The sequence below is a fragment of the Amblyraja radiata genome, chromosome 18 (genome assembly GCF_010909765.2).
Source record: "Amblyraja radiata isolate CabotCenter1 chromosome 18, sAmbRad1.1.pri, whole genome shotgun sequence".
NCBI lineage: Eukaryota > Metazoa > Chordata > Chondrichthyes > Rajiformes > Rajidae > Amblyraja > Amblyraja radiata.
Window position 1 is genome coordinate 15,085,765 of NC_045973.1, and position 24,465 is coordinate 15,110,229.

The 24,465-nt window shown below is 44.1% G+C and overlaps 1 protein-coding gene across 6 annotated transcripts in view; it reads right to left on the minus strand.

The window, feature by feature from the left end:
* Positions 1-7,317, minus strand: part of chl1 (cell adhesion molecule L1 like) — a 649,066-nt gene extending 641,749 nt beyond the window's left edge. For all 6 annotated transcript variants that reach the window (XM_033036735.1, XM_033036736.1, XM_033036738.1 and 3 more), the window contains exons 1-2: positions 7,211-7,317; positions 6,184-6,274 (exon numbers count right to left, since the gene is read on the minus strand). The gene's annotated coding sequence lies outside the window, so the exon portion shown is untranslated. The remainder of the gene's footprint in view (positions 1-6,183; positions 6,275-7,210) is intronic.
* Between the last annotated feature and the right edge of the window lie 17,148 nt (positions 7,318-24,465).

Consider the following 24,465-nt stretch of genomic DNA (forward strand, 5'->3'; position numbering starts at 1 on the left):
ATCTTAATACTCCAATCTATACTGTTAAAATGCTGCTTATCATTATATTATCAGCAAACCTCTATGCATAACTTTTTTTTTACCCCAGTGTCTGGTCATTCATAATCATGAAAGAATAGTTGTGACGCCAACACCACTAAGCATGTACTGCTAATTTTATTTTATAACTTACAATGCTGCAGACACTCACGAGGTCAGGCAGCATCTGAGGAAAGAGGAACAGAAGTTAACATTTCAGATCGTCGATCCTTCCCCAGAACTGGGAAAGAGAGAAAAGCTGGTTAGTTTTAATTTGCAGAGAAGGTTGGGAGAAGGATAGGCCAAAATGAATGTGTGATAGGTGAGGCCCAGGCTGCTGTAGCGATGCACAGATCGATGGATCACTGGGAATAATAAAGTGTTCTGAACTTCAAGACTGGTGGTCAGGCCCAACAGGTCATGGTGCACTGTAAATCAGTATCTCAGATAGATGGAGAGACAAGATGGTTTACAAAAAACCCCACAAAGTGCTGAAATAATTCAGCGGGTCACGCAGCATCTCCAGAGAACGTGAATAGATAGTTTACAGCTGAAATGGCCTGTTGTGACACAGACTGAGAGAGTAAATTCTCAGAGATCGTAGAATTCAATATTGAGCGTAGAATGCCTCGAAGTACCTTGGTGGAAGATGAGGTTCCTCAGGCTTGCATTGAGGTTCCTCAGGCTTGCATTGCGCTTTGCTATTACAGTACTAGGAGAGCACAAACAGACAGGTCAGACTGGGATGGAGATTTAATATGGCAGACAACAGGAAGCTCAGGGATTGAACATTGGTGCTCCACAAAACACTCACTAGATCTGCATTTGGTTCATGTACCGAGTTACATGATGTATTTTCCAAACAGACCTAAAATACGATGCATGGATGCTAGAACAATCAATTCACTCTGAGTACAATAGATAGGGCAAAGGTAAAGATATGAAATGCAGTATAGTTCAGAAGCCTGAAAACAGAGGGGAGACCGCAATGTGAGCACTGACATAGAAACATAGAAACATAGAAAAAAGGTGCAGGAGTAGGCCATTCGGCCCTTCGAGCCTGCACCGCCATTCAATATGATCATGGCTGATCATCCAACTCAGACAAATCATAGTGGACAGAACAAGTGTTAGTAAATCTGTTTCTCTTTCCAGATGCTGCCTGGCCTGCTGACTGTTCCCAGCATTTTATCATTTTGTTTCAGATTTCCAGCAATTGGAATACCTGCCTATCATCCTTGGTTTTTAAAACTCAACCAATTTTCGAGACAGATCAATAATTTCCCTATAATTCCATGGGATTCAGCTTCAGCTAACGGTCTCCTCAAAGAAACATTATCAAATCCCTTCAGAAAGTCCATACAAATAACATTTATCAGTCTCATGGACATCAACATTGTTCTCACCCTGGTTAACTGAAAAATGTCATTGTGCTCAGTCACTCTATACTTAATTACAGACTCTAATAATTATAGATGACAACAGATGCTCATCTAACTGATCATTCATTCTCTTTTTTCACTCACTCTATTTTATAAAATAACAATGTATACTACCCAATTTTTAATTTAATGGAAGAGTTCCCTTTATCAAGAAAATTTTATTTTGTGCAATGGTGGGGTTCTGTCAGTTTTCAATGTCATTACAATTTTTTTTTAAACAGTATCCATTTTGAGGCGCATTTGGCTCTGATTCATCCTTTATTTCGTTGGGATGCTATCGTCATCCTTTAAACAGTCACAAAGTAACCCATTCAAAACCCCTTCATTTTTATTCACAATATCAACTATCTATTTTTAAAGGGCCTATATTGCTCCTGACGATTCTTCAACATAATTGTAAAAATTAAGTTCATCAGAATTGTTCTTTGATTTTGATACCTATTGCAATTTTATGGATCTTCCTATCTGTGATTTCTTTCTATCTCCCAGTTGTTAGGATCAGCAATATTTTTTAAATGTTGTTCACTTTTGCTTTTAACCTTGTGTCCTGCACTGCTCATCAAAAGTTGTTTCTCTTCACAAGAAGGCCTATGTCCCTTTAGGACATAAGCTGTTCTGTCATCATGTTAAATTACGTTTGGAAAGCCTCCCACAGGACACATGCAGTGTTGGTTGTGAGCAGGTATGCCCAGTTCATCACGGATAGCTTCTTCCTCAACACATGGAGGACAGCCAACATCCCCATCTGTGCTCTTCACAGTGGTTTAAAGCTTCTCATTTTTTAATATTACACATTGGGGTCAGTAGCAGACAAATATTCATGGACCGTTAACTAAATCTGGGTCATTATGCAATACTAACTCTAACATGCAGACATAAGGAACAGCAGATGCTGGTTTACAACTCTAACATGTCATAAGGTATATCAGCTTAATTTTAGTTTAGAGATACAGCGCGGAAACAAGCCCTTTGGCCCATCGTGTCCGCACTGGCCAATGATCCCCGCACACTAACACTATCCTGCACACACTAGGGACAATTTTACATTTATACTAAGCCAATTAACCTACAAACCTGTACGTCTTTGAGGTTTGGGAGGAAGCTGGGGATCACAGAGAAAACCCATGCAGGTCACGGGGAGAACGTACAAACTCCAGACAACCAAAATGCTGATGCAACCAAAACGTTTATAGTAATATCACTTTCGTCTTAAATCCTTATCTGTCTCTTTCTACCCATAAATTCTTCATATGCGCAAACCTTGCATAATATGCATTCACCACGTATCTACTTTCATGCAGAAATTCTAAAGAAACTCCTCCTTATCTGCAATTTTTCTTAACTTCCTTGCATAAGCCGCACTGAATTTCAGGTAGTTTGCTACCAAGTCTCAGTAATGCCTTTCATGATTTTATGTTTTTTTTGTAGGCAATTTTGATATAGCGGGAGAACTAAACTCTTCTAATCCGAACGACTGTGGTCTTGTCCGTAACGAAAATCCTGGTCTTTCACAGAAGATGAAATCATCGCGAACAGAGTGAGCATGGAATTAAAGGCTGAAAGGAGAACATGTAGCAGACTGACAGCTGCAGAACATTGATAAAGAATACCCTTTCAAATCCTCATATGAATACTGCAAATTTCCTCAGGGATTCTCCAAAACAGCTCCCATGAAATCAGCTGAAGATTAGCTAGGTCTCCAGGTCAATCTGCAAACAGGTTAGCAGTTGAAATTACAGCAGCCAATTGGGAGAAGTTGCAAAGAAATTTATTTCTGGCATAAGGCTTCCATGGGTAAAAGGTGATACTGGTAACTAGCACTTAAAGTACACCATAGTAGAAGCTACCCAGTCAGTTTTCCAACAAAAAACTAGTGTACTGTTTAACATTGGTGCGTGAATCAAAGGCAAAGACATATGACGCAGAAACAAATGCGGGGACTTTTACCCTTCGTTAAATTACAGAGAAGTTGATGGAGATAATTAAACTAGAAATAATCATAAAAGGGTAAAAAATAAATAATGATAAACATGGTGTGCTGGTATCAGCTCTTCACAAATCCTGGAACAAATCTCCTTGAAAGGAGAAGCCCATGATATCATCGTGTTTTTCAGGGGAGAGTAAACAAGTGGTGCCTTTATTAAAAAATGTTAAAACTATTACATAATGCAGACTTAAACTGTCACTTATCGTGTAGTAATGAAAATTAGAAAAGATGTCCAAATGTCCGGCAATATTATAATACGTTATTGTCTTCAACAAACACTCTTTTCAAAAGCCATATTCCAACCTTTCAGGGCAGTACACAGAAAGTGTAAAGCAAACAATCAACATGAAGCATGCTATCAGGTTGAGTGGCACATCTTGACTCTGGAGAGTAGGATTAATCAAGGAAAGTGCACTATCTTATTTGCACTTGAAAGCTAAAGCATTCAAAAACTGACACGGCCTGCAAGACATGGGCTCCTCTTTAATACCAGAAGTGCAATAAACATGAAGGCACTATAATTCATACTAAAAATCTCTACCATGTGAAAAAAAGTCACCCCAATGTCACGATATCCATAAATAACTAAGTTTAATATCAATTCTGGAATATAATGTGAGGACCTAAAGAATCATACTGGAACAAGAAAACTGTAGATGTAGCTGGGAAAGAAACATAGTCATCATCCAATCTGAGTTTGGTTTTTACCATGCAGAGGAGATGCATCATGACCACCATATTCAGAACAATCTGTAACCAGGACTAGAGGGTCTGAGCTATAGGGAGAAGTTGAAGTTGTGCAGCACTCCTTGGAGCGCTGGAGAATGAGGAGTGATTTTATAGAGGTGTATAAAATCATGAGAGGAATAGTTCCGGTAGATGCGCAGAATCTCTTGCCCAGAGCAGGGGAATCGAGGACCAGAGGACATAAGTTTAAGGTGACAAGTTGAAATATTATCCATAGGGTGTACTTGGTCCATGGAGAATGGATTTTCCAGCAATCATCACCACTCTAATCTGATAAAAATGTGAAATACAGCACAGTCTACAGATATTGAAAAGATGTAATAAAGATTGTCAACAGTGGCAATACAGCAGGCCAAAGTGAATGTCTAAAGCTAAAAGAGATTATGACATTTCTAAAGCATGTATACCCAGGAGCACTCATGTTGATACCAACTGTTGGAACATAGAACACTAAAGCACAGGAGCAGGCCCTTCAACCTACAACGTCGGTGATAAACAAGATGCCAAGTTAAATTAATCTGCGCTGCTTGCACCTGATCCATATCCCACTCCCTCCTCCCCTCCCTTCCCCTCTAATACTGATGACAACTGTTTCACATTTGTAGTATTCTTTGAACTAAGAATCTATCTGTCTCACATTGGTGGAATAATCGGATTGGTTATTTTCAAAACCGCGATTTGCATTTGTGTTCCAACATTTATCAAGAGGTAGGAAACAAAATACAGCTTGCAACCATCTGCCTTTTTAGTTAAGATTTGCAACGTGTTCGGCATGCACGACCTGCCACGCCTCCTTTAGTGTCAATTATGCTGTCAGATTTACAAATTGAACTTTGAAGATTCATTCCCCGTTGAAATGTGCTGGAAATTCAAACATATCAATCAAACACTGATGCCTGCAAATAACTGAAGATTTTTTTTTTGGATCAACCTTTCGGATGGGAGAATAATAAAGCTGGAGAAATCCCTATCCGAGTGTTAACAAACAAGTATGAGTTAAATGTCAGGTTGCTACGCAACAAACTGCCCATTTGCAATTGTGCACGGATTAGAGTCTTGATTCCCGTCCAACTTTTCCTTCCAAACATGCTGCAGGTACCGTTTGACGCTTCTCAATGCCTGCGGGCATCCCATGCATTGTCCCCAGAGCTCGGGTGGCGCACATTCTCTCACACTCCAGGGATTTAAAACGCCGTATTACAGCCCTAAAGTGCTTGGCTTCGAGCTTCGTGAACAGATACATCGCGGGAATACATGTTGTGAAAATCTATTCTAGTGAGCAACCTTTTAAATCCCGTGCGGGTCGCAGTGGCGGTGCCAGTCAACGGCGTGAAAGCAATCCTGCTGCCAGCCAGCCAGCCAGCACCTTGGATGCTGGAGCCGCCCCGGACACCAGGGACAGACACCTGTGGCTCTCGGCCGCACACCGGTCACTCCCTCCCCGGGACACCCGTCACTCCCTCTCTGTGCACCGTCAATATCCGAGGCACCGGTCACTCCCTTTCTGGGGCATCCGTCCCTCTCTCTCGGGAAACCCACCACTCTACCAGACACTCTCTCTCTCCGAGTAACCCACCACTCCCTCTCCGGGACACCTGTCACTCCCTCTTCGGGCATCCGTTACTCCCTCTCCGTCGCTCCCTCTCGTAACACCCTCCCTTCACTCCCTGTCCGGGACACATGTCCCTCTCCGGACCACCCGCCCCTCTCTCTCGCTCTCTCTCTGCGGGCACCTGTCACCGCGGCTGCCCCGGGCCACTGCCGCCGCTACCAGCTACCGCGCCCCCGGACAGTAAATGCAACCTTCAAAGTTTCCCAGGCGAGGAGCTGCTACCCCTGACACTGCCTGTGTCACCAGCACACTCTGGACTTGACAACCTCAGCTCCGCTCCGAGGAGCCTCCGCTGACTGCACAGGTCAAACCAACCCCTCCCCGATGTATTTAAAAAAAAAAGGATGTACCTCCTCGTCTTAAAATAAAACCCCTACCTTTGGCACTGTCCGTGGCACGAGTACACACCCTCAAAATAGCGCGGCCAAAGCTCACTCGGGACGTGGGCTGGGTTCTTTCTCCAACAATCTAGGTTTTTTTCAGGGTTGGGGGGGGTGGAAGAAAGAAATGAATGAATACACAAATAAATAAATAAATAAATAGACTGGGAGAAGTGCCACAAGGGGCTGGGAGGAAAACTATCTAAATAGCTTGACGTTGCTGCCAGCCAGCTCAAGGCTGGCGTGTTTCTCGGGCTGGACAAAGAGGGGCGACCGACCTCACCGTGACTCGCAATGGTTCGCCGCTGCCAGCGGTTTAAAGGAATCCATGACAACGTGCCAGAAGGGAAAACAGGAGGGCAAGAATCCCGAAGAAAGGCTTTAGGGGAAGGAGGGCGGGGGGGTCGGTCGACGTGTGCTTTAGATTTTTTTTTCTTTAACGCTATCTTCCCAGCAAAAAAAGAAGGAAAGACCACCACGAACAACTGGAATTTCAGGAACCCCAAATGTGTTACAAAATAACCCCGCACGCCAAGTGTTCCCCAAATCTGCCTTCGGTCTGTGTTTTTTAAAGCTTGCAAATTGTGCATGCTTTTACACTGGCTCTTTAAAACAGTGCAACAAAAGCACACACGGAGGGAGCATCTTGCTCCTCATCCATATCTGTTCAATCCCCCCCAGCGGGTCCGGATTTAATTATTTCAGCGACTTAACAGCGACTAAACCTGCACAGTTTAACAATCTTCGCCAAACCGAATAAGAGGTTTTTGTTATTGTGTAGAGTTCACTGCATAAAAATCGCCCTCCGAGGGGTAACGCGAAGAAAGCATTGCACATTCAGACATTGCAACAACTGATGAATTTTAATATTTTTTAAGGAACATGTCTTGGTCCGATTTGCATTCATCAGGTAAGACAGGAGTTCGTTCCTGTTTTACGGCATTGCAAGTCTACAAAGGACGTGCATAGCAAGCAATTTGTTATTATTTTTAATGTAAGTATAGCTAGTTATTTCTGCACCAACCTGTGAGCCGCTTCACCACAGCCACCCATCCTCACCGTCAAATACCGCTCTGTACACCCAGATGCCGCTTACGTCATCGAGGTGTCAGTCAGGGCTGGGCGCGTCTCTGCAGCTCGCCTTCTAACCCGGCCTGGGAACCACAGAGGGGAGCAGGCAGCCCTGGTGATAGACACCACCCCGACCCGTCTAACAGTCCCCACAGAGAGAGTCCACTCAGCGTCCAACACCCCCCACAGAGAGAGCCCACTCAGTATCTAACATGCCCCACACAAAGGGAACTCACTCCCCGTCCCCTTATATAGAACCCATTCAACGTCCAACACATCCCAGAGATAGAACCCACTCAGCATCTACACACCCCCATCCCTCTCACACAGAGAGCCCAGTCCCCCTCCAACTCCCCGCTCCACAGAGAGAGCACATTCCCATCCAACACATCCCACAGAGAGAATCCATTCACTGTCTAACACCCACCCCCACCCCTCACAGAGATAGAACCCACTCCCCATCCACACATGGCCATAGTCACTACCCTTCCCCTTCCTACACATCCCACAGAGAGAGCATCTAACACTCCCCATGGATAGTGACCACCCGACCCGTCCAACACATCCCAGAGATATAGCCTCTGACAGAGAGTCACGACCCCTCCCCATCCTACACATTCCACAGAGAGAGACCACCAGGGGTCTAACACCCTCCCCCTCTGGTAGAGAGAGAGCCTACTCCTAGTGCAACACATCACACAGAGGCAGATGGAACCCACTCCCCATCCAACACATCCCATAGATACAATCCACCCAGCGTCTAACATTCCCCATAGAGAGAACCCACTCCTTGTCCAACACATCTCACAGAAGGTCACCACCACTCCTCATCCAACACCAGCCTAGAGATAACTGCCACCAATTCCCATTAGACACATCACATATGTAGAACCCGCTCAATGTCGGACAGCCCTCCCCCACAGAGAGCACCCACCCCACCTGTCCAACACATCACACAGATTGTCACCACCCCTGGAGATAAACACCACCCTTTCCCATTTAAAACATCTCCGTGGATAGAAATCACCCCTTCCCATCCAACCGAACCACATAGACAGAAACCACCAACACAGGAAGAAACCATACAGACATACAGCCAACTCACAGAACTTGAGCGTGTATCACGTAAAAGCTTAGGATGCCACAAGTCACACATACACACAGATGCCTCCACCAGGTACTCATGTCATGTATGCATAGACAGCGAATGTGCACAGATCACACCCCATAATCACAGTTTAAGGATAAGGGGGAAATATTTTAGGACCGAGATGAGAAAAACATTTTTCACACAGAGAGTGGTGAATCTCTGGAATTCTCTGCCACAGAAGGTAGTTGAGACCAGTTCATTGGCTATATTTAAGAGGGAGTTAGATGTGGCTAAAGGGATCAGGGGATATGGAGAGAAGGCAGGTACAGGATACTGAGTTGGATGATCAGCCATGATCATATTGAATGGCGGTGCAGGCTTGAAGGGCCGAATGGCCTACTCCTGCACCTATTTTCTATGTTTCTATGTTTCTATATCGAAACATGGAGGAACCCATCCCACACACATTAATGCAAACAACCTCCAACACATGCTCTTGTACAGACAATGCCATCATACCGCTCATATATAGACACCCCCAGTACAAACCGTCATGCACTGACACATTAACACGAAACCTCACATGGATAGAAACCTCCAACATACATCCTCCCTCACATTGACGCCAACACCTGCTACTCATACCCTAAAGAGAGACCCCCTAACATACATCCTTGCACTGCCAGATTACACCGATATAGATCCTCATGCATAGGTTCATCCCCAGCATTACCTTATCCTCAGCAAACTGTAGATAGTGACACTCCCCAAAGTACATGCAAAGATATCCCATGACACAGCCCTAGATCAATTAGCGCACACCCAACATGTATGTGCGCATACACACCTACACACACACAACAACCCCCCCCCCCCCCCCCCCCCCCCCCCCAAACCCCACCCACACCCCCTCCACAGTACCTCACCATTCTCCCACTCAAACACACACATATCCTGTTTGTAAAGGGATGGCAGGTTATTTTACCCAGAGGCAGCCTCTCAGACATCTGGGAGTTACTGTGTCTAATTTCCCCACAGTAAAATAAGCCATTAAGTTCCTAGTTTTATGTCATATACAACTCGAATTGGTGAGATTTATAATTCCAAAGTAGTTTCACCTCTCCAACTTCCTTTTGAATTGCCAAAGCTGATACCGTGTTTCTCCCCCATCAGAGAACATACTGTAGCTATAGGTGAGAGGGGAAATGTTTAATGGAGATGCATGGGGCAGGTTTTTTTTTACACAGAGAGCGGTGGGGGCCTGGAACACATTGGTATTGGTGGTGGCAGATAGCTGAGTGACATTTAAGAGACTTTTGGATCGGCACTTGGAAGCGCAGGGGATAGAGGGATATGGATCATATATATGGGCAGATGAGATCAGTTTAACTTGGTTTGTGCTGAAGGGCCTGTACCTGTGTTGCATTGCTCTATGTTCTATTCCACTTCCTGTGCATCCCTCACCTGCTTTTCCAGGTCACTGAGCTCCTGCACTCATCAGGCTACTTCCACTCCTCTTGCTAATCATCCCACAAGACACTATTTCCTCCAGTACGCATGGATACACCCCAATGAATATGTTATAATTGCACATCTATTTTTTGCCGTATTCAAGTGTTTTTCAACTCAAAGACAGTCAGTTTTGACTGTTCAACAAATCTGACTTTTCATCTTTAATTTTAGTTAAAGACTATTTTTACTAAGATTAATTTTACTGTTTGTATGCTTCGTTGTTACCTTCCCCTCTGCCAACAATGAACCCATTCTACATTTCCTTGATCATCATCTGCTTTAATCTGTCGGTTTCACACCTTACATTCTCTTCGTACCCTTCCACATCTCCAGTTTCCCTCTCCCCTGACTCTGTCTGAAGAAGGGTCTCGACCCGAAACGCCACCCAATCCTTCTCTCCAGAGATGCAGCCTGCCCCACTGAATTACTCCAGCATTTTGTGTCGATTTTTCATCTTTAGTCTTTAGTTAGTCACTCCTAATCTTCTCCTTGTCACTGCCAACATTCTTCACTCACCCGATCGCAAATGAAACCCTCGAATTGCCAGTGATAAATCTCTTTCTAAGAATTTCATTATCCCTTCTCTACTAATACTTCATCCTGTAAAGCATTCCTGTAATATCTCAATCCAATGTACTTAATGGAAAGCTGGATGAGAATGCCATCCATCCTGACACTGATATTAACTCTTACAGAAATTGGTGTCAACAGAGGCAGTAAATACTGGGATTATAAGCAAAGGCCAAAGTGATGAAGGAACTCAGTAGGCCAGGCAGCATCTGTGGAGGGAGACCACAGAAGAGAGAAGAGATTATTCAAAGTAGTCATCCATTGAGGAGACTTCACAGTGGACCAGTAAAATGCAGACACAAGATACAGTCAATCCTGACAATATTATTTATTTTACATAGTTTCAAGGATGATCTATACATTGTTGTGCCACGCAATGCATTTCTCAACTCCATGCTGTTTGTTCTCCTCTCTGCTAAGTCACCCCTCAGTGAGCTCATGATTGTTCTAATGCTCTTTGGTCACTTGAGTATTCCTAATTTCTTTCATAATGGATATCTTGTCCCCCTTAAAATTCATATGATACGATACAACAGAATCAAACTTTATTTATCCCAGGAAAGAAATTAATCTGCCAACAGTCATAAAAACACAAAATACAAAATACATGAAACATGAAATTAAAATGATGGGTGGAAAGGATTGGGGATGAGCAAAGATTGGGGGGAGGTGGGAGGTGAAGGGAGTCAGTCTACCCCATGACAGAAGGGTGAGGAGTTGTACAGTTTGATAGCCACAGGGAAGAACGATTTCCTGTGCTGTTCTGTTCTGCATCTTGGTGGAACCAGTCTGTTGCAGAAGGTACACAAATAAGCTGGAGAAACTCAGCGGGTGCAGCAGCATCTATGGAGCGAAGGAAATAGGCAACGTTTCGGGCCGAAACCCTTCTTCAGACTAATCGGGGGGGGGGGGGGGGGGGGGGGGGGGGGTGGCGGGGACAATAAAGGAAAAAGGAGGAGGAGCCCGAAGACTGGGGGATGGGAGGAGACAGCAGGGGGACTGAGGAAGGGGAGGAGACAGCAAGGGCTAACAAAATTGGGAGAATTCGATGTTCATGCTCCCAGGATGCAGACTCCCCAAACGGAAAATGAGGTGCTGTTCCTCCAATTTCCGGTGCTGCTCGCTGTGGCCATGGAGGAGACCCAGGACAGAGAGGTCGGAGACGGAGTGGGAGGTGGAGTTGAAGTGCTGAGCCACCGGGAGGTCAGCTTGGTTATTGCGGACCGAGCGGAGGTATTCGGCGAAACGATCGCCCAACCTCCGCTTGGTCTCACCGATATAGATCTGCTGACATCTAGAGCAGCGGATGCAATAGATGAGGTTGGAGGAGATGCAGGTAAACCTCTGTCGCACCTGGAACGACTGCTTGGGTCCTTGAACGGAGTCGAGGGTGGAGGTAAAGGGACAAGTGTTGCATCTCTTGCGGTTGCAAGATCATTATTCAGGGAACGGGGGTTCCCGTCCTCCACCATAGATGAGGCTCGCACCAGGGTCTCTCCCCATACCCCCACTCGCAACAAGGGCAGAGTCCCCCTAGTCCTCACCTTTCACCCCACCAGCCGTCACATACAAAAAGTTATCCTCCGTCAGTTTCACCACCTCCAACGTGACCCCACCACTCGCCACATCTTCCCATCTCCCCCCATATCTGCCTTCCGGAAAGACCGCTCCCTCCATAACTCCCTTGTCAATTCTTCCCTTCCCTCTCACTTCAACTCCCCCTCCCACTCCGTCTCCGACCTCTCTGTCCTGGGTCTCCTCCATGGCCACAGCGAGCAGCACTGGAAATTGGAGGAACAGCACCTCATATTCCGTTTGGGGAGTCTGCATCCTGGGGGCATGAACATCGAATTCTCCCAATTTTGTTAGTCCTTGCCATCTCCTCCCCTTCCTCAGTCCCCCTGCTGTCTCCTCCCATTCCCCAGCCTTCGGGCTCCTCCTTTTTCCTTTCTTGTCCCCCCACCCCCGATCAGTCTGAAGAAGGGTTTTGGCCCGAAACGTTGCCTATTTCCTTCGCTCCATAGATGCTGCTGCACCCGCTGAGTTTCTCCAGCTTTTTTGTGTACCTTCGATTTTCCAGCATCTGCAGTTCCTTCTTAAACACTGTTGCAGAAGGTACTCCTCAGGTTGACCAGTGTGTCATGGAGGGGGTGAGCTGTATTGTCCAAGATGCTCTGCAGTTTGAGGAGCATCCTCCCCTTCAAGACCACCTCCCATGAATCCATCTCCTCCCCCAGGATGGAGCCAGCCTTCCTGATGAGTTTGTTAATCCCATTGGCGTCCGTGGCCTTCGTCCTGTTGCCCCAGCACAAGGCAGCGAAGAAGATGGCACTGTCTACCACTGCATCCTACTGCAGACGTTGAAGGAGCAGAGCCTTATCAAAAAATACAGCCGGCTCTGTCCATTCTTTTCCAGGACCTCAGCGTTCATGGACCAGTCCTGTTTACTGTCCAGGTACACTCCAAGGGATTTGTACACCCTGGTAAACTGCACATCCACGCCATCGATGTAGACAGAGGACAAGGGTGGTCCTCTCCTCCTAATGCCCACCATTATTTCCTCTCAATATGTACAATAGGTGTCAGGGGTTATGGAGAGAAGGCAGGAGAATGGGGTTAGGAGGGAGAGAGAGAGAGAGATCAGCCATGAATGAATAGCAGAGTAGATTTGATGGGCCGAATTGTGCTCCTGTCACTTATGAACTTATGAACTTACTGCGTGGATTCTTGATTGAAATATGCACTAAATATCCATCTACAGTCTTTCTGAATCAATTGTCGGAATATAATAGTTTCTTAATAGCATTTTAGCAAAGTTTGGCCAGTTAAATTTGAGGGGGGTTGTACCACGGACTCTCCTAATTGATAGAGACAAAGGATTTACGGGAATCAAAAAGGTCATACATACTGGCTGTTGCAGTTCCTGCATTCTTCTAAGTGATGTGTTGAAGATCATGTCCACTATGCCTTGAGAGAGACAGCATCCTACTGCATTGATGTTCTGGCAGCAATGCTTTCACTGACTTGATGTCTTGTCGTGGGGTTGATGGAGATAATGCAGATCTGCAGGTAGTTAGTCCAGCGATCCTCAATACTCTCCTGGCATGTTTGACGTTGTTTTCATTGCACTCTCACGGATCAGGTTATAGTCTAACCGGTGTCAATACTTGGACTAGGGGGATCTTACACTAATTCGTCTGATGAACCAGGGTGTTCATTATGACAAGGCCATGCTCCAAGCATTTCACCAAGGGAAGGACTCGATTAGAGTTGGCTTTACCTCTTCTTTCCTTGTCAATTATCCCTTCCCAGAAGTTTATGTTCCTTCCCTGACTGGCCCAAATCTGTCTCCATTTGTTCAAGCACAGTAGTAGTCTGCTTTTGCCTCCTGTGAGGTTTCTTGGACTCTGTATGCACTGATGACCGTGGCAAAGCCCACTCCATGAAGATGGTGTTCTTTTCTCCACACTACCCTGATGAAAGAAGGTGTAACCACCCCCATGCCTGAAGAAGGATCTCGACCTGAAACGTCATCCATTCCTTCTCTCCAGAGATGCTGCCTATCCTGCTGAGTTACTCCAGCTTTTTGTGTCTATCCCATGTTCTTCAGCTTTGCCAAGTCCTGCCTGCCATCAATCTCTCAGTGCACAAATGTGGTTTGGTGCGCGGTGAGGCCAGGAGCGAGGAATGGGACAGCACAGGCAGCTGTGCTCGGATGTTGCAGAGTGCAGCATGAGATGGAGGGAGGGTGAAGGGAAAGGGGGGAGGGTGGGAGGTGCATGTGTGTTTGGGAAAGTGCCAAGTTTGTCACCACATATGAAACATTATTTTCCAGAAATCATGAAAAAGATATTTCCTGATCTCTTCCTCTATTGCCTTGCTAATCATTTCATCCTCATCCAAATTTTGAGTAAAATTAAGACTAATAGGATTTATTTCCCGGTTGATTGTCTGAGTCTGAGTCTACCCATCACTATTACCCAAGACATCTGGGCCAGGAAATTCAATTTTGCAGTGCCTATTTATTAAATAGGACAGGTCTGAATTATAGCAAACTGTCAATTGTGAATTGTCACCAGTGGCTTTAACACGTACAATACCACAGCGTGCAGAGTACACGGCAGTCACTGTTCAATACACAATCATGTCTCTCCTCTCAATGCCTCTAGTCGGCTTGCTGTGCCCCCAAACATGCAGGGCCTCTTTGATCATGATGCAGAGCTCAATATTCATTCAACAGGTTGTCCATTGCCAGGGCTATTCTATTCTGCTTCTATTCTTATGAACATTTACCTCAAACTCCACACAATGACTTTGACCAATGATAACAGCCAATGCTGACGCTGTCCAGGCATGACATGATTTTATGGAAGTTAATTTGAGCTGCAACTGGGCACACAAAGTTTATCAGTACACACAAATAGAGAAAATGTAATTCCTTCAGTCCATGAGTTTTTAATGCATTACACAATTACAAATACAAATTGCATGCTACTGGCACCAGACATACCTATAGGCCCTCGTTGTCTTTTAATGCATGGTTTAATGCTGATAAGAATTTTAGATACATGTATAATTGTAGCGTTTTCCACAGATATAGTGAAGCATGGATTTGGAAGCTGCAACACTGATTTTACTTTGCCCTATTAATTCTTAATATATATTCAAGCACAAGAGAATGTAAATACATGATAGGTTTAATGATGCATAAAGTGGAAATAACCATATTTACTGGGAAAGGTGAAGAGATAATTCTTGTGTAATTAAAATTGTTTCACCTGCAAACTTATGATCTGTATCAGAGTCTGTTTATCATTTTACTCATGTTTGGTGGAAGAGCTAAATATAATGTATATATGTTTTCATGGAGGAAGTAAAATTATACAAATGATTTATTACCTGTAACCATAGGGTTATAGATTGCAGATTTTTTCCCCCATCTGATCATCAATTAAACAAGAATTGCCTTTTTGCAACATATTCTACTGGATTCTAAACATTACAAATCTAGCGTGAAGAAGCTCAGCCAGATTTGTGCAGTTTTGCACATTTATCTGTCCACTAAGTTGTGTTGGATATTCAACAGAATGAACTTATTTTTTAATTAGTTATGAATTATCATAATGGAAAGATTATCCCATTACATAGGCACTGGTAGTTTCAATATTTGAGGTGGATTTATTGCTGCATCTCAGACCAATTTATCCCAGAATCATTTACAGACCACATATGACAGGGTTAGATCCTTTTTGCCTCATTTATACAGAATACAAAATGGTTTCATCAGAGGTGGAGTAGATTATAGCTTATGTCATCCCGTGATACATATTTATGGTCGTCGTAATGTCATTGCACTTACCTCCTCTCTGATATAATTACTCCACAGATCCCATGGCTGAGATGAATGAGGGTCAGGTTCAATTGGGTCAGGTTCAATTCATATAATCATAGGAATTTGCAGAAGAGAGGAGGCTATTCTGTCTATAATATCCTTGCCTATTTTGTGCTTCTCAATTACCTTGAGAACAGAAACATCGAGGTTTCACCTTCCATTTATTGCCTGTCATTAGGTGTATCCTTAATGTAACGATAACTATATAACTAAAATATCTGGAATTATAAAACTTTCATGAGGCTTAAAACAAGAAACATTGTTTTAAAGACCTTTTACAGCCGACCTATTCTGTAGGTGAACATTTTAAAATACACTAATTTGGGACGGCACGGTTGCAATGTGGTAGAGTTGCAGCCTTATGCCCCTGTCCCACCTAGGCGATTTTTTAGGCAACTACAGGCGACTAGGCTGTCGCCACATGGTCGCCGGGGTGTCGCCTGTATGGTCGTGAGTAGTCTCCTCAGTCGCCCCAAGAATCGTAGTGTTTTTCTAGTCGCCGCTGGATTTTGAAACTTCAAAACATTTCGGCGATAGTTGGCTTGGTGCCAATGAGCATAGCTTGACTTCTGACGTAGGTGCTGTCGTAGGTTGTCACCAGGATGATGTACGTTATCACCGGTGCTGACTTTGATGAATTCCATCGGCGACTACCTATGTCAACCTACGTCAACCGGCGACAGTTACCGACGACTGAATTGTCTTAAGTTGCCTTTAGTTGTCGCCGACAGGGTCATACCTTGTCGTAGCTTGTCACGGTTGGAAGTAGGTTGTCGTAGGTGTGGTCGTAGGTGGACGTCCTAATGGGTCACCGGTGTCGGTAGCTTGCCATAACTTGGCGTCGACTAGGTGGTAGGTTGTTGTAGACATTGTTGTATACATTGTTGTTGGGGGGTCCAGTCACCGGTTTTTCGGCGACCTGCTACGTCCATGACAGTCGCCGGCAGTCCCCAAAAAAATCGCCTAAGTGGGACCGGCCCTTTACAGCACCAGAGACAGGTTCAATCCTGACTGCAGGTGCTGTTTGTATGGAGTTTGTACGTTCTCCCTATGCCCACATTGGTTTTCTCTGGGTGCTCCGGTTTCCTCCCACCCTCCAAAGACATACAGTTTTGTAAGTTAATTGGCTTCTGGAAATTATAAACTGTCCCTAATATGTAAAATCGACCTAATGTATGGCTGGACGGAGCAGACCTGGTGGGCCGAAGGGCCTGTTTCAGCGCTGTATCTCTGAAGTCTAAAGTTGACAGTAAAATAATATTGAAATATCAGACAGAATTTGGAACCTTATAGCATAGAAGAATATTATTCAGCCTCGAGTGTCCATGCCAACCAAAGAACAACTGTTAAGACTAATCTCACTTCCAAGACTTGGCTATTTTGCCTTATAAAACTATAAATTAATTCAATTTGAATCAACATGGCTCTTGGCTTGCCGTGCAATAGGATGAAACATTGATGAATAAATGCAAAGGCTTTCCAATGAGAGGGGGAATGAATGGAAGTTTGAGTAAATTGTGACCATCATTTACTGTCGTCAATCACGTGTAGACATTTGAACTCAGCTGGTCAAATGACAGATGAGAATTCATTGCCAAAAGATGTGGATTGATGGCCTGCTTGTTGACTATATTTTACAGTGCAATGTGTCAACTTACTCGCAACTGGCAATAATGTATTCGCATTGACTGTGAAACAAAATTAAAAACATCCAGCAACATAGATTCACCCTACCATGGCAATGCCTCATCCTTCCTTAAATGAGAAATGCAGAAGTAAATTGTGTTTTGAATACAAAAAGGTTAGATTATAATCTCCAAATTATTCCTGCAAGATATTAATCACTGTCTATACATGGGACTTGATACTGAAATGTTCTATAATAGTCTGAAACTCAGCTGGTGGATAGATGGATTTACAGTATATTACCAGAACAACATTTAAAAGACAAGTATAAAGATAGGATAGATTTCAAGGGAAATGGGCCAAATGCAGGCATGTGGGACTATTGTAGAGAGGGCATTCTGGTCAGTTTGGGCAAGTTGGGTGAAAGAGATCGTTTCTGTGCTGTATAGCACCATGACTCTAAGTGACCCCAAGATCCTGTATACATCACTTGTATCCTTAGAATGGTATTTTAACTTTTTTGTGACCTACTTCATTTTGTGCAAAACTGTTTCACACTCACAAATCAAGCGACTTGCTTGAGAAAGAAACTAAAAAATATTCGGAGACAGTTACATGGATGTTGCTTACTAAGCTTTGGCAGAGACCTGGGACAAAAATCTCGATGACATAAAATGTGCTTATGCAAACATTTTTCAATGATTATTAAAATTAAATGGTATTTTCACAATTCCTATTGGCCAGGTGATCCATTAAGATATCCATTAAGATGTCAGCTAGTCTCACATCTGGGTTTTGAACGATCTAATCTTCACCAGAGACTAAGTACTATCAAGGGTTTTGGTGGCTACATTGCTCGTATTTAATCACATATCACATGCTAAACACAGAAGAGGAAGACATTGTTAACCAGAAATAGTAAATAACACTATTCCCTGTTAGTTTTTAGTTTTAGAGATACGGCATGGACACAGGCCCTTCAGCCCAACGAGTCTGCCCTGACCACGATACCCGTATACTAGTTCTATCCTACGCACTGAGGACAATTTACAGAAGCCAATTAACCAACACGCCTGTCTCTCTTTGGTATGTAGGGCACCCGGAGAAAGGGAGACGTACAAACTCCATACAAAGAGCACCCATGGTCAGATTTGAAACCAGGTCTCTGGCACTGGAAGAAGCAACTCTACTGCCATGCCTTTGTGCCTTCCTGTTAATGTCACTGGCCTAAATGAATCTAAAATGTTTGATATTACTCTCTGATTCAGAGCACATTATACTTAATTTATTAATTTATTAATCTTCCCTTTTTCTGTTATTTACAGATAATTTTCCAACCTTGCTGGCTACTTTCTATAACTTTATAAAATATAGTTCAACAATTCCGAACATAGCTAATTTACACTGAGTTCTGAGTCCAAGTTATTTGGTCATTTTGCGCACCATTTCTCAGGTAGTCTTGTCAGTTCCTTTTGGCACCCTCTCATAAATTCTCCAGGAAGTTATCTTTGTTAACTTATTCCCCACGTAAAATAATTTTAGGCCTTCAATAGCAATGGCAGCATTTTCTAATCTCTTCAAAATGTTGTTGAGATGCCCTCAAAAAAAGAATGACCTTCAATTTGTGTATTAATGCCATTCACATTAATGGCATACGTCACTCTGGGCAGCATATTAATCATGCATCCACGTACACGGAGAAAGTTGGTCATTCAGGACATTAAGTGACTTCCCAGATCTGCGAAACTAGAGTTCCAACTAACACTTATGACGAGATGGAGTAAAGGAAGAAGATTGAGAACCTCGTAACCGGATGCCAAGACAACAACCTTTTTCTCTGTGTCAGCAAGACAAACGAGATTATGATTGACTTCAGGAAACAAAGTAGTACACAAATTTACAGTGCCGAAGTTGAGATGGTTTAAAGCTTCAAGTTCTTATGAATATAAATCACCAGCAATTTGTCCTGGATCAGCCATATCAAAGCAATGGCTAAAAAAGCACACATCGCCTCTACTTCCTTAGATGGCTCAGGAAGTTCGGCATGCCACCAACAATTCTTACCAACTTCTACAGATACACTGTAGAAACCATTTTATCGGGATGCTTCAAAGCATGGTTTGAGAATAGCTCCATCCAAAACCGCAAGAAATTGCATTGAAGTGGACGCAGCCCAGACAATCACACAAACCAATCTCCCTTCCATTGGCCATCTACACTTCATGCTGCCTCGGCAAGGCCACCAGCATAATGAAGAACGTATCACTCCCTCTTCTCCCTTCTCCGATCAGGTAACAGGTACACAAGTTTGAAAATGCACACCTCCAGATTCAGGGACAGTTTCTTCCCAGCTGTTATCAGGCAACTGAATCATCCTACCATCAACTAGAGAGTGGTCCTGACCTACCATCTACCTCATCGGAGATCTTTGAACTATCTTTAATCAGACTTGCACTAAAAGTTGTGCTCTTTATCCTGATCTGTACACTGCGGATGACTTGATTATAATCATGTATAGTCTTTTCACACACTGGATAGCACACAACAAAAAAGCTTTCCACAGTACCTCGACACACGTGACAATAAACAAAACAAAACTAAACTAAAGAAGCAGACAAGCTTCCATCAATACTATTTAAAAGAATCATCAGCCACCCACAGATTAGATTCTATTTGCTTTTGTTGCAATTCTACGAGGACTTAGAAACATAGAAACATAGAAACATAGAAAGTAGGTGCAGGAGTAGGCCATTCGGCCCTTCGAGCCTGCACCGCCATTCAATATGATCATGGCTGATCATCCAACTCAGTATCCTGTACCTGCCTTCTCTCCATACCCCCTGATCCCTTTAGCCACAAGGGCCACATCTAACTCCCTCTTAAATATAGCCAATGAACTGGCCTCGACTACCTTCTGCGGGAGAGAATTCCAGAGATTCACCACTCTCTGTGTGAAAAAAGTTTTCCTCATCTCGGTCCTAAAAGATTTCCCCCTTATCCTTAAACTGTGACCCCTTGTTCTGGACTTCCCCAACATCGGGAACAATCTTCCTGCATCTAGCCTGTCCAACCCCTTAAGAATTTTGTAAGTTTCTATAAGATCCCCCCTCAATCTTCTAAATTCTAGCGAGTACAAGCCGAGTCTATCCAGTCTTTCTTCATATGAAAGTCCTGACATCCCAGGAATCAGTCTGGTGAACCTTCTCTGTACTCCCTCAATGGCAAGAATGTCTTTCCTCAGATTAGGAGACCAAAACTGTACGCAATACTCCAGGTGTGGTCTCACCAAGACCCTGTACAACTGCAGTAGAACCTCCCTGCTCCTATACTCAAATCCTTTGGCTATGAATGCTAACATACCATTCGCCTTCTTCACTGCCTGCTGCACCTGCATGCCTACTTTTAATGACTGGTGTACCATGACACCCAGGTCTCGTTGCATCTCCCCCTCGTTGCATCTCCCCCTTTCCTAATCGGCCACCATTCAGATAATAATCTACTTTCCTGTTTTTGCCACCAAAGTGGATAACCTCACATTTATCCACTTAATGCTCTCTGGAGTTTTCCATTGATTACTAAGGTCTTCAACTGCTGAAAAATCCCATCTTGATTCGAAGGATGACACTTAATCTAGATTATGTCAGTTTTGGGTTTAACTGTACACAGTCATCTTGGAGTGCAGCCTGAAGAAGGATCTCTGCCAGGAGGGATCAAGACTCCAGACAAGGGATGATGAAGAGGAAAAGCAGAGGAGTGCTCAGCACAAGACCATAAGTGCCCAATGTATTCAAAGTCCAAATTTCCCCACTGATCCTTGGAAAGGAGCTCTGTACAAAGCATGTGTACTTCAATAAACTCAACCTCAATTGCATGTGTTACCTGGCCCGGTCACACTAATTTCAGAGCATAGCAAAGACCATTTTGCCATGGGCTATTAAGTTGATTACGGACATTCATTTTTTTGAATGTATTGGGATTCTTCCAGTCGGGAGCTAGAGACATTTGCAGCATCCAACATCACAGATGGGGAGTCACTGGCACCTGCTGTACAAAGAATCAAATGCATTTAATTCTGCCTCGCCAGAGATCAGGCAGCAGACTGAACACATGGTTTGTGAAGGTTTCAGGCTTCTCTGTTGCACAGAATAGCATTGACTGCGCACAGCGTGTCAACTCTGAGATGCACTGTAACGGAAAAGAAACCCAATTCCCAGTGGAAGCTGGAGTGTGTCCGCATGTCGGCAATCATGAAGGTTCACATCCGCTGTCTTGACAGCAATTGCTATCCCTGTTCTGTGCCATCCTTCATGTGAGCTGCCAACGTAAACAAAGTGGGATAGCGCCCACTGACTGACCAGAGATGTAGCTGATGGTCCCTTATTTTAGTATGTCACACAAGCACTTACTGACAGTAGAGGCAGTGTATCAGACCAGGCCTCGTGAGCTGTGGTGGGCTGCTGGATGTTGCATGGTTATTCTGAGGGATCAACCCCTTCCATCATCTATGAACCAGTTTACAAATAACGTCGATTGGAACACAAACGTTTCACATTCCACCTTCGTGCATTCATTCCCGCAATGCTTCTCACCCGTCCCCTTTTGCTTTTCCACTCCAAAGACGTACAGGTATGTAGGTTAATTGGCTTGGTGTATGTGTAAAAAAAATGTGTCCCTAGTGTGTGTGTGTAGGATAGTGTTAATGTGTGGGGATCGCTGGTCGGTGCAGACTCGGTGGGCTGAAGGGCCTGTTTCTGCGCTGTATCTCTAAAATAAACTAAACTAAGCCTGCCCCAGTGCTGCTACACAGTGCTGCTCCAAGTAACTGTGATAAGGTTGGTGAAAGCTTGTTGAATGCATAAGAGGGATAACATATGCAGAATAATGTTAAGCAGGTCAACATCCCTCTATATCACTGTCTATATCTCTAGATTCCTTTTCCCCAGTCTCAGTCTGAAGAAAGGTCTCGACCCAAAACTTACCTATTTATTTTCTCCAGAGATGCTGCCTGACCCGCTGAGTTACTCCAGCTTTTTGTCTCTATTGGGAGTCGAAAGGTGTTGACTGTGATTTATTTCAGCTGTCCAGACCGGATGGCTGACATAAGAAATGAAATTAATTCTCCAGAAAGTTATTGCTACTACACCAATGCAGTGTCTCAAGTATTTCTTATATTTTCCTGTTATACCGTCTTGAATACTAGTATCCACACACACCTGTCAATAACTGATAATGTTTAGTTTAGTTTAGTTTACTTGAAATTAGAGAAACATCATGGAAACAAGCTCTTTGGCCCACAGAGTCTGCGCTGACCAGCGATTCTCGCCACACAAACACTATCCTACACACACTTGGGACAATTTACAATTATACCAAGGCAATTAACCTACAAATTTGTACGTCTTTGTAGTGTGGGAGGAAACCGGAGCAACCAGTGAAAACCCACGCAGGTCACAGGGAGAACGTACAAACTCCATAGATAGCATCGAACCCGGATCCCTGGAGCTGTAAGGCAACAACTCTACCACTGCGCCACCGTGCCACCTATATGGACAAACTAAAACTGCTTGTCAGAAGACTGAACTCCACATCAACATTCTAAAACTGGATGGCGTTGAATACTGCATGACGATCGGATCCTCAAATGTGATCAAGTGATTGATCCTTGCTGGATCTCCAAGCTCCGCATAAAGCCACTTGCATGGTTAATGATGGCAGACACAAAATGCTGGAGTGACTCAGCGGGACAGGCAGCACCTCTGGAGAGAAGGAATGGGTGACGTTTCGGGTCGATACCCGACTTCAGGCTGATGGTTAATGATGTTCCCTCTACTCCTTGTCGTTATCTGCAGGCTCTCTGACAAGTTTCACGAGATTGATTCTTGAGAGGATGGGGTTGCATATCAGAAAGGATTGTATAAGATGAGCCGACATTTACTGGAGTAAAAAAGTTGGATAAAATCCTGAGAGAGTGTTTCAGGTTAGAGGCTGGGAATTCTGAAAGCCAGTATCCTCTGTGTGTGTGTGTGTGTGTGTGTGTGTGTGTGTGTGTGTGTGTGTGTGTGTGTGTGTGTGTGTGTGTGTGTGTGTGTGTGTGTGTGTGTGTGTGTGTGTGGTGGGTTGTGTGGTGTGTGTGTGTGTGTGTGTGTGTGTGTGTGTGTGTGGTGTTGGTGGTGAGTGTGGGGGTGTGTGTGTGTGTGTGGGGGTGTGTGGGGGGTTGTGGGTGGGTGTGTGTGGTGTGTGGTGTGTGTGGGTGTGTGTGTGTATGTGTGTGTGTGTGGGTGGTGTGTGTGTATGTGGTGTGTGTGGGTGTGGTGTGTTGGTGGTGTGTTTGTGTTTGTGTGTGTTGTTGTGTGTGTGTGGTGGATTGTGTGTTGGGACCGTGAGGGAGTGGAGAGTGGAGTGATTATGAGAGAGCGTGTGAGAGCGTGAGAGAGAGAGATATATAGAGAGTGTGAGTGTGTTTATGTATGTGTGGGGATGGACGGGATGGGATAGGGAATGGGGGGAGACAAAGGTGGTTGTTAATCTTTTCAGTTACCTACTGAAAAACTCTGCAGATGCTTGCCCATTGAATATGTTGAAGGTTAATATCATTAGATTTATGATGTTGGTGATTAAAGAAATCATAGAAAAGCAGACTTGAGAAACAGGACCTGACATGATGAAGTGATGGAATAGGCTTGAGCAGGATGACCCACCTGTAACTCTATCCCTTGCTTCTTTTCTGCTCCAGATTGTCCTGTCAAAGCGCACATACAAATCTTCTGCACAGATCACAAAATACATTGTCTAATGACAGGCTGGCACATGTTTACAGAGAGATGTTGGTGACCAAATCCGTAACCTGAATGGATAATCCATCATCCTAAAAGTGACAACACAATTAGATATAATGGTTAAGAAGGCATATGGTATGCTTCATTGGTCGAGGAACTGTGTATAGGAATCAGGAAGGTATGGGGCAACTTTATAGGAATTTGATTCGACCAAATTTGGAGTGATAGCGTGAAGTTCTGGT